General features: G+C 33.4%; 1 pseudogene; it reads right to left on the bottom strand.

Annotated features, from left to right (window-relative positions):
* Positions 1-2,923: 2,923 nt before the first annotated feature.
* LOC149538681 (protein CLP1 homolog pseudogene) lies at positions 2,924-4,236 on the bottom strand (annotated as a pseudogene).
* Between the last annotated feature and the right edge of the window lie 7,265 nt (positions 4,237-11,501).

The following is an 11,501-nucleotide window of genomic DNA, read 5'->3' as shown; positions in this document are numbered from 1 at the left end:
TGAGTATACCAAAGAATTCTACTAAGTTTTCATCAAAATAGGTCATGCAAAAGCTGACAAGGAGAAAGTTGTCTTTCACCTTAATGGGTTGAGGCCAAGCATTTAGAAGAAATTGAGTCTAGTTCGAATGAATGGTATTAAAGAGGCATACTAGTTTTCCCTAAAAGTTGAGGAAAAGCTAAACAAGAAGTTTGAGAACAAACAGATTGGAAGAGGTCATGTTGAAAGATTGAACAGATGGTCTTATGGATGCTGAAATGAAGATCAGAAGGAGGGAGGTACTCAAAATTAGAGAGGAACTAATTTCAATCATTTCCATGATCAAAATAATAGAGATCTCAAAGGAAGAGGTAGAAGGAAAGAATCAGGAAAAGGAGGCTTTCATCGAACATGTTTTCACTATGGACAAGACGGTCATAAAGCATTTGGATGTCCTCAGTTCCAAGGAAGGATGGATAGGAGAACTGAGTTATACATGTGGATAAAGATGCCAAATGATCACATTCTAAAGATGTTGAAAGAGAAGTCTTGGATAATAGAAGAGTCATGTTGAGTGGTGAGAATGAACCTGATCATAGGAGGACCTTGTTTTGCACCTGGTGCAAGTGTGAAGATAAGTGTTTTGTTGTAATTATTGATGGTAAAAGCTTAGATAAATTGGTGTAAGAAGATATGGTCACAAAGTTAAAGTTCAAGAGGCAAAAACACCCGTGTCCATACCACATTGCTTGGGTGCAAGATGACCACAAGGTCATGGTCCACTAGTACATTTTGGCAAATATGTGACTAAAACTTTTAGTCACACCACTAAAAGGTTTAGTCATGTGACTGAGATTGATCACATTTCACTATTTCTTTTCAATTTTCAACTATAGGTTACTAAATAAGTGACTGATTTGGTCACCATGTAAAATCACAAGATCAATCAAATATAAATGACTAAATAGACTATTAAATAAATGACTAGACAAGTGACTGGATAAGTAGTCACTAATAATTAGTCACCTAAACACAAACAACTAAATAAACTACCAAATAAATGACTAAATAAGTGACTAGATAATTAGTTAGTAATAATTAGTCATTTATACTTCCTCTCTTCACTTTCTCTAAGGTTTATTTATTAATGGATTAGGTTATTTTATTAGATGTTAAACTTCCATCAAGTTTGTTTGTAGTTTTTATTGAAGAGGTGATGTTCAATCAAGCTTCATCTACCTTTTCATTTGTAACCCTTTTCCAAAGATCAAATCGAAAGTGAGTTCCCTTTGATTGTGATATGTCATTAACAATATTTACTGTGTACTATAAATCATATTTCCAACTTTGTGCAAATCTATTTCCTTCTCATGTTAGGGGAGTTATGGATTTTTCTTATGCTTAGTCCACCATTCATTTCCATCATTGACCCTTCAAACATTCATTTCAAATAGAACAAATATGTTGTAATGTCAAAATAAAAGGAAATAACTGAATATATTTGTTAGGGTATCATTTAGTTTTCAAATGACTAAACCTTTTGACATGAAACCATTTACATATTAAAGAAACTCCAATGCTCTATCAAATCCCAAATGTTTATAATTTTCCAACTATTACAAAACAAGTTATCATCAAACCCTTACAAAGATTTATGTCAATGAGGGTTTAAAAGAAATTTATTCAATACCTAAGTGATCTCACAGTCTATGCCCAATATAGGTTCAAAATAAAGCTAGTTCATTATTTCACACATATTTAGTGTTTCACAATTGAATATTTAATAACCATTTTATATTTAGAAATTATGCAAATATCTTCCTAAGACAACTTACATAAAAAATATTTTAAGTTATTTATTATTATTACAAAAATTAACAATAAAAATAGTACAAACTTAAGAAATGCACATGAAACATATCCTCTCCCTCTTAGCAACCAATATTTATGTGATATAAAAAAATATCATTATACTTTTTTTAAATAAAAATATTATTTATTATATTTTAATAAAATTTAGTTTTATTATTTTAATACATAAATTATAATAAATATAAATATATTAGTTTGTTAAAATATATTAATTAATTAATTAAATACATTAAAATAAAATAAAAATAATGAAGGTAGAAGCATTCTCCTTTGGTGGGCATGTCATGTTAAAGCTACAATCTTTTGCGTCCAGAAAAACTCCAATAACAAAATCAACACCAAAATTATTTTCTATTTTTCCTTCTCTCCATGGCCAACAAGCTAGGGTTCGGAGACTCTAGTTTTGATACTATTCACTATGCTTGAGATTTATTATAGGATATATGTACTCATTGGTAAGTATTTTTTATCTTATCCCTTACAGAGAAAATTTTAGTTTCTTTTGGTACTCTACATGTTATTTGAAATCTCTAGCTCTTCTTATGTTGTAGCAACAATCTTCTTTGAGAGTGCCCAACACATTTAATTTGAATTCTTCATCTCTTTTCATGTTGCAGTTACAATCTTTTTTGTGAGTGCCTAGCTACGTAGAGAAGACACATGTATCCTCGTACCAACCTTACACTCCAATATTACATAGATTTGTAGGGCATACTTTTTGGTATGGAGTATTGGAACATTCTATTTAGTTGTGTTGATCCATTGATTGTAAGCATTGAGTTAATGGTTTCTATTATGAAATATTATCACTTTAATTATTCCTAAAAATACAAATTTTCATCTAAGGTGTTCTTTAGAGTTAGTAAACTATTAAGTCACCATCCATGTCATTTTTAGCATATCCTTGCTCAAAGTAGTTTCCACAAAAATTAATATCCACTAAATATTATGCACCTCAGAAATGGAAAATAATCAAATGACGTTTGTTGTGCATACCATGTTAATTTGAAGATATATTTAGAGATATTTCCCCTTGAAAGATATATGATGTAAAAACATCAATCCAAACAATCTATGACCCAACATGATATGCAACTTCATCCATCTAAGTTAGTGACTCTATCAAAAGCAGTCTCCTAAGAAGATCCCAAGACAAGGAGCAATTTAAGTAATCTTCATACTCTGTACATCAACATTTGTAATATGGATAAACTCAACAAAATTTTGAGTGAGTAGCGTATCAGGCTCCATGGCATAAGAAATAAAAATTAAAACATGTAGAAGATCACTATTTATTATAATCTAAGTAATAATTAGGGTTTGCTAATGGTTATGCATCAATTAGGAAGGAGAACTGTGATGTTTAAGGACCTCCAACACTTTGATATATATGTAAATCACTAAAACTTGCAACACTGGAATGAGGGAAAAAATCCTTATTGGGTCAATATAAGTACTCTAGTATCCTAAACTCCTGCATTTGACTATGATACTTAGGACTCCTTGAAACTACCCCCTAATTGGTAGAGATTTACAATGTCTGTATTGGGTTTTCCATTCATCATATCTTTCAACATGCTATAATTTTTTGCTTGTTCAAGAACTAGTACTACATCTGCTTTAAGTGTATCAATAGCATGCACAACCAACTTATAACCAAGGCCTTCCACCCAACCCATCGTATTCATCACCATACTTGTCGCTCTAGTAGCTATATTAGTAGAAAACCATAAATCCAAATTTCAAGCAAGTTCCTTCACTAGTACTTTGAATAATGATGGGTTCACACCTAGTTGATTATGCCCATAAAAGTAGACAATATGCATCTCCAAAGGTATTCCTTCCACTAGATCAATTGGCATTTCAATGGGGGTTGTAGAAAAGGTTTTGGGAATGGTAATTGATCCTTGCCCAATATTAAGATCAACAAATGTACTTTTCCAACCCAACCTTATTGCCCAACTAATTAACATCTTTAACAAAGAGCTTTTTCCAGAACCAGTGGGACCAACCACAAATAACTCTTGGTCCCTGCGAGTCTGAAGAATTAGACATCATTTTTTCTATAACTTGAGCTCTAGTATAGTCCAACACATCATGAACATTAATATAGCCCACCTTAGGTCTCTCATTTGCAATATATGCGACTTTTGTAGTACCATATATTTCTTATAGAGTAGCACCATTCCATGTAATTATTACAAGTTTGTGTGTAGGAGGAAAAGTGACCCAATTCTATGGGGGATTATTAGTGTTGAATATTTCAGTTGTATTAGTAGTAAACTATAGGCACAAGGGTTAATCAAATCTTGCTTCAATCCTTAGCTCACTTTCTTTGGATAGAGAAAATGTTATAATGGTGGGAGGACCTAACAAAGTTGACATGCTTTCTACCTATGATTTAAGTTTATGCATGTGCTTATATGGTGACTACTGACTTCAAAGTTGGGATTGATAAGAATATGGAATGTGTACAATTATGCCATTGATGAGATCCATGTTCTGATAGTGGGCCAAGGTTACTTTAAGTACAAAGTTCCACCAATAGAAAGAAAGATAGGGACAACAAAGTGAAGCAAGGATCTTTACAATTTATTTTTTATATAATTAAGTACTAGAATAAATTTTTTACAATATTTCTTCAATGTAATTTTACATAATAACTATCAAGGATACCAATGACCCTTAAATTGAGAATTCCGTGTTGGATTGATCTCTATTCCAAAATGTCCCATCCTTTTTATTAGACCAAAAGTATTTCTCCCCTGTCCTAAAATTTGTACAATAATCAATTTCTACTCATATTTGAGGGGATATAGATCACTTGGAAGATGATTCTCAAGAGTAATTTGCATAGGACCATAATTTTTTTTTGTTTAATTTTGTACAGGTGATATGATAATTCTAGTTAAGGCAGAAAAATGATATTTTTAAGAGCACAGATGATGTTTTGGGTAATGTAATGCATCAAGAAATAGAATAGTTAGTAAGTAAACATTCATATTATGTTCATTTTCATTGATTGTGTTGTGTAATAGTATGAGCTTTTATTATTTCTAAGCATTTCTTTGTTGGCAATTAGATGGAATAATTGGCTAAATTGATTGGAGCATGTTGTATATTGAGTTAGCTTTATTTTAAGCCAACCGTGAGGTTTACCTATGGACTTAGAAGAAAAAATGAATAATTTTTCATAAAACTTATCTTTAAACTCTTAGTAATAGAGACAAACACAATGGTAAAATCTTGAGTTTTAACTGTTGAATTTTTATTTTATTTTTTCAATTTGTTAATAGATTCAATGGGATTTAATATGTAATTTCTTTTTAAATGAATGGGTTTATCTAAAATTAGTACTTGGAAGCCCTAACAGACAAAAATAGCACGTTTCTTGAGCTTAATCATACAATGTCTTAAAAGATCCATACATCAGTATTTTGGGGCTATTTTGCTTACATGGCAATAAAAAGTTTACCTAGGAATTAGTTTTGGGAGAATGTCATAATTCTTTAGAATAATTGAGAGGAGGGGGGGGTGTTGTGAATCAGTTATCCAAGGTCCAATGCCACTTCTTCTCCAAATCCTTAATAGCACATAACTGAAACTATCATGCATGCAATTTGAACATTTAAACAACTATGAAAAGTAAACATGCATCACACCATAACACTAAGAATTTGATAACCCAGAAACCCTCCAAGAATAAGAAGGTAAAACTGGAGTGGGGATGATACCCACAAAATAACTGCACAATTAATCTCAACCACTTCTGATGGTCTGCCTTATTAAAGGCCTGCCCTGTTAAAGGCTACAACATATTGTTAAATGTGACCTTGTTAGAGGATTTCACCATACTGTTAGGAATGGGCCTAGTTAAAGGACTTTGGAACATTCACTTGGAATATCACCATGTTAAAGGATTTACAACATGGCTATTAAACCAACCTAAGTCCATAGTATTTATTTTAACTGTTACAATTGCTAGAGAGTAACAATAATGACTTTTGATCTGATACAACTTACAACATATCTTGCAGATTACAGATCACACTTTAGTTCAATCCTTTGCTTGGCTTTAATCACTGTAGCTCTGTAAGCTTGTCATCTCAAGCTTTTTCACCTTGAGTCTTCTTACTCATCATACTAATGCAATCATATATATGGTCACCTATCGAAGCAGAGTATCTGTGCTCTCTTCCACCTTAGCACCTTCTTCAGCACTTCAAGATTTCATGCTCGACCACCTCACTTTGCTTCATGACCTTATGACTCCTTAAATAGAAATTTGGAATACCTTTCCCACTCGATTCTCCCTCTCCAACTTTAGGGTTTCAATAGGTTAGATAAGATACAATGTATCTATCCCATATTTTGCTCTTATCTAGAAACTTCGTCTAGAATTCAATTGTATTCCCCAAAAATGTTTTACATAGTGTTCTGTGCCACCAGCTCATCATTCTTATCTTCTATCTGATTCACAGAATTCTAGATAACAACCATGTCAGCTCAGATCTTCCTTATTCTTCATTACAACATCATAACTTCAACCTCTCTCTAGGTACTCTAGTTACATCTTTTTGATTGCCACCTTGTCAATCAACTAATTGATAGTATTTGGATCACTAAAGCAATTGTCATTCCTACAAGTAGCAAGTTTGACATCAATGACAAAACAATGATTGAAAACATTCTTTGCCAGTTCCATTACTCTTCATTCATGAGCTTTTCAATCATTTCCAACAATCTCCCTCTTTGGCATTGATGGCAAACCAAACTAATCACTTGATCAACTTAGTTACCACCAAAATTTTCTGCTACATTCTGTATCCTTCTTCACTACTGCATCCTTTACTACTGATCTCATTTATCTCCATATCTTTACCTTTCAGTTTCGCATAAATCTCCCTCTTTCATATATATCGCCCTCTTACTTTGTACTGATTAGTTTTCTGCATATATCTCCCTCTTTGGCATAAATGCCAAAGATGTAACATCTTTAACATGCAAAATATAAGCTTTGCATCTCGTGTTTTCTCCCTCTGTCACCATGCTAGTGACTATTTTGGAGTTTTTTCTCCTGCTGTCATCCTCTACATCATTCTTCTGATATTTCATTGATTTGTTCCTGTTGATGCAGGGCAGCTTCTTTGCTTTTAAACTGCTTGAGTTAGGGGCATTACCCCCAACTTGCCTCTAAGATATTCATAAGCATCCTTGGGCAATGGTTTGGTGAAGATATCTGTAGTTTGTTCCTTTGTGTGAATGTACTCCATCTTCACTTGTTTATCTTCTACTAATTCTCTGACATAGTGATACTTGATTGCAATATGCTTGGTTTTTGCATGCATTACTAGATTCTTGGATACGTTTATAGCACTTGTATTATCACAATACAATATCACAAGTTTGGTTACCTCTTCTTTCATTCCTTTCAATAGATGTGTGAGCCACACAATGTTTGTGCAATTGACTACTGCTGCTACATATTCTAATTCTGCAGTGGACTGAGATGTGCATGTTTGCTTCTTGCTAGTCCAAGTAACTAGTCTTTTACCTAAAAATAATGCTCCTCCACTTGTGCTTTTCTTGTCATCAATGTTGCCTCCCTAATCTGCATCTGTGTATGCATGGAGCTCAAACTTTTCATTCTTTTTATAATATAGGCCAAAGTCATCAGTTCCTTTGACATACCTCATTATTCTTTTTACTGCTATGAGATGATTCTCTTTAGGATTAACAGAGAATTTAGCCACTATTCCAACTGCTAATGCTATGTCTGGTCTGCTATGTACAACATATTGTAGTTTTCCAATCATGGATCTATATATTTTTTGATTAACTTTAGCTGATACATCATTTTTGGATAGCTTATGTCCTGTTGCCATTGGTATGCTAATTGGTTTGGAGTCTTCTAATCCAAACATTTTAAGTATCTCTTTGATGTACTTTGATTGTGTCATAAATATACCATGTTTTTGTTGATGCACTTGCAAACCAACAAAAAAATTGATTTCTCCAAACATAGACATTTCAAACTTATGTTTCATTTTGTCAGAAAAACTTTTGCAAAGCACTTCCTTTCCTCTAAACACTATGTCATCCACAAATATTTTAGATACAATAATATCCTTACCTTCTTCTGATTTGATTTACATGTTGTTGTTATCATCAGTTCTTTCAAATCCTATTTGTACTAGATACTTGTGAAGTCTCTCATACCATGCTCTAGGTGCTTGTTTCAAACCATAGAGTGCTTTATGTAGTTTACAAACCATATCCTTATTGTTTTCATCAACAAATCCCTCTGGTTGTTTAATATAGACTTCATCTTCCAATATACCATTCAGAAAAGTAGACTTTACATCCATCTGATAGACTTTAAAACCTTTATATGCAGCATATGCAAGTAAAGTTCTTAGTCCTTCCATTCTTCCAACAGGGGCAAATGTTTCCCCATAGTCTAATCCTTCTTCTTGAGCATATCCCTTACATACTAGTCTGGCTTTGTTTCTAGTAATCTCACCATCCTCATCTAGCTTGTTTCTAAATACCCACTTGGTGCCAATCACATTCTTGTGAACTGGTCTGGGAACCAAACTCTAGGTTTTGTTCTTCTTTATTTGATCAATCTCTTCTTCCATAGCTTTATACCAATCACCATCTTGTAATGCATCATACACTATTTTAGGTTCAAATTTTCTTAACTGACATGATTCATTTCTTAGTCTATTCCTTGTCATTGGCTTTGCATCTTTGTCACCAATTATCTGTTCAGCAGGGTGATGCCTCTTCACATATTTGGACAATCTTGGTTTTGCCCTTGTTTCCATGTTTGATCTTCCAGATTCAGGATCACTATGCACTTCGTTGTCAGGTAGTTCTACATCTTTGTCATGTGTACTAACTTCAAAGTCAGAATGAGCATTTCCTTCATTCTGCAACTCAGCTTTTGAATGTAGCTCGACATTCATTGGTTGTGACTTGGCTGAGATTGAAACTTGCTGTTGAATCCCAATTTAATTGATAGTATCCTCATCAACAGGCATTCCTTCATAATAATACACAAAGGTTCTGTAGTCATCCATTCTCTTTTGTTTTTCAACTTGGACATCTGCATGCTCATCAAAGTTTACATTTGCACTTTCCACAATTTTGTCAGTGTTAGTATTTAAACACTTATATGCTTTACTTCTAGTGGAGTAACCAAGGAATATGCCCTCATCACTTTTTGCATCAAATTTTCCATTTATCGCATCTTTAAGGATAAAAAAATTGCAACCAAATACTTTGAAATGCTTTACATTGGGTGAGTGACCATACCATAATTCAAAAGGTGTTGCACTAGTACCTTTTTTGACTTGTACTCAGTTCAGTGTATGAACAACCACACTTATAGCTTCTCTCCAATATTTTAGAGCAACAGTCTTTTCCATCATTAATGTTCTAGCGCAGTCAATCACAGATCTATTTCTTCTCTCAGCAATTCCATTTTGTGGAGCTGATGTTTGTCTCTTGATTCCTTTGTCTTTGCAAAATATCTCAAATTCATTTGATGTGAATTCACCACCTCTGTCTGATCTCAGGCATTTCAAACTCTTTCCTATTTCTTTTTCAACTCTAGCCACATACCACTTAAACATTTGAAAAGCATTAGATTTTTTCTTTAAGAACATAGCAGTCATCATCCTGGAATAGTCATCAACAAACAACATTATATATTTATCTCCTTTGTAGCTCTGTACTTCTATTGGACCACATAAGTTAGTATGGACTAACTCAAGTACTTCTTTAGATGTATAGTTTTTACCCTTGAAACTTGACTTGGTCATCTTTCCTAGCTGACATTGTTTGCACATGATATTGTCAGGCTTCTTCAGTTTAGGTAAACCTTTGACTTTCTTCATTTTACCGATATTGACCAGATTATCAAAGTTGACATGACATAGCCTTTTATGCCATAACCACACATCATCAAATTTTGCAACAAGACAAAAAGTATTTTCCATATCAAGATAAAATAGATTACTTCTTGTTTGATCTCCTTTTCCTATCAATTTACCATCAGTATCATAGATTTTTGCAATTTTATTTCCAATTTCTACTTTGCAATGTACATTGCCTAATTGTGAGACACTTAGCAAATTGTAGTTTAGTCCTTCAACATAGTATGCATTATCACATGAGATTTGCTCTGTAAGCTTAATGGAACCTTTTCCTTTGATTTGACATGGAGCATCATTACCAAATCTAACACTATTTCCATCATACTGAGTAAAGTTAACAAACTTACTTTTGTCTCCTATCATGTGATGTGAGCATTCGTTGTCTATGATCTATTTGTCATTCTTGTTCATACATGTTACTAGTTCTGTAGGTTCTTCTTCATCAGATTGGTCCTTCATGGCCACATAAACAACTTCATCATCATTATCATCAAAATCTTCTTCAACAATATAGCACTTCTTGCCTTTGTCTTTGTAATCTCTCTTATCATCTTCTCTTCTATTTTTGTACTTGTTGCCTTCCTTGTATTCCTTTTTATATGTACACCTTGTAGCAATATGTCCTACTGCATTACAATTAAAACAAATGATAGGCAGCTTACCTTTGAATTTTCCTTTGCCTTTGTGAAATCTTCTAGCTAGTAAAGCTTCCAATTGTTCCACATCTTCCTCATCAATGCTATTGTCACTGGATACATATTTCATCTTTCTTCCCTTCTTTGATTTCACCTGATCAACATCTTTTAGTGATAGCTTGGCCTTGAAAGCAGCTTCAACATTCTCTGGTCTGTAGTTGTCAATGTTAGATAACTCAAATACAGTGAGTCTACCCACTATACCTTCAAAACTGAGATTGTTTCCTGGCACACATCTTAGCTCTTGTATAGCTGATAGTATAATAGCATAGATAGGGAGTAAGGTTCTTAAGAACTTACTATTAACAGTATCATCATCTAATTGACCACTCAAACATCTTATTGCACTAACCACTTCTTTTATTCTAGCAACATACTAAGCAACATTTTCACTTTCTTCCATTTTCATATCATCGAACTTTCCTCTAAGGCTTTCTCTTTTTTCTCTTTGGACATTCTGATCTCCTCCATAAATGTCTGATAGGGCTTTCAACATCTTGAATGCAGTGTCACATCCTTTGATATCATCGAATTCAACATAGTTGAGTGCAGAAGCAATTTCCAGCATTGTCTAATTGTGTTCCTGTTTGTTTTTCAAATCTTCTGCAGTAAGAGTACCAGTTGGATCAACATGTTCAGTAACAATTGAATTTTGGGAATTATCTCCTATGGATCCAAGATGTAACTTCATCAAATTTTTCCATGCAACAAAGTTGTCTTTGTTGAGCTTGGGAACTTCTCTCTTGGGCATTTTGATCTTTTCTGCTTCTAGTCCCTTTAAACTAAGTCAGCAGCAACTATGCTTTGATACCAATTGTTATAATTCTTTAGAATAACTGAGAGGGGGGGGGGGGGGGTGGGGGTGAATCAGTTATCTAAGGTCTAATGCCACTTCTTCTCCAAATCCTTAATAGCACATAACTGAAACTATCATGCATGCAATTTGAACATTTAAACAACTATGAAAAATAAACATGCATCACACCATAACACTAAGAATTTGATAACCCAG

This window comes from Cupressus sempervirens, chromosome 9, assembly GCF_028749045.1.
Source record: "Cupressus sempervirens isolate cs-2001-9-10 chromosome 9, ASM2874904v1, whole genome shotgun sequence".
Classification (NCBI taxonomy): Eukaryota; Viridiplantae; Streptophyta; class Pinopsida; order Cupressales; family Cupressaceae; genus Cupressus; species Cupressus sempervirens.
This window is presented reverse-complemented; position numbering and strand designations above follow the sequence as displayed.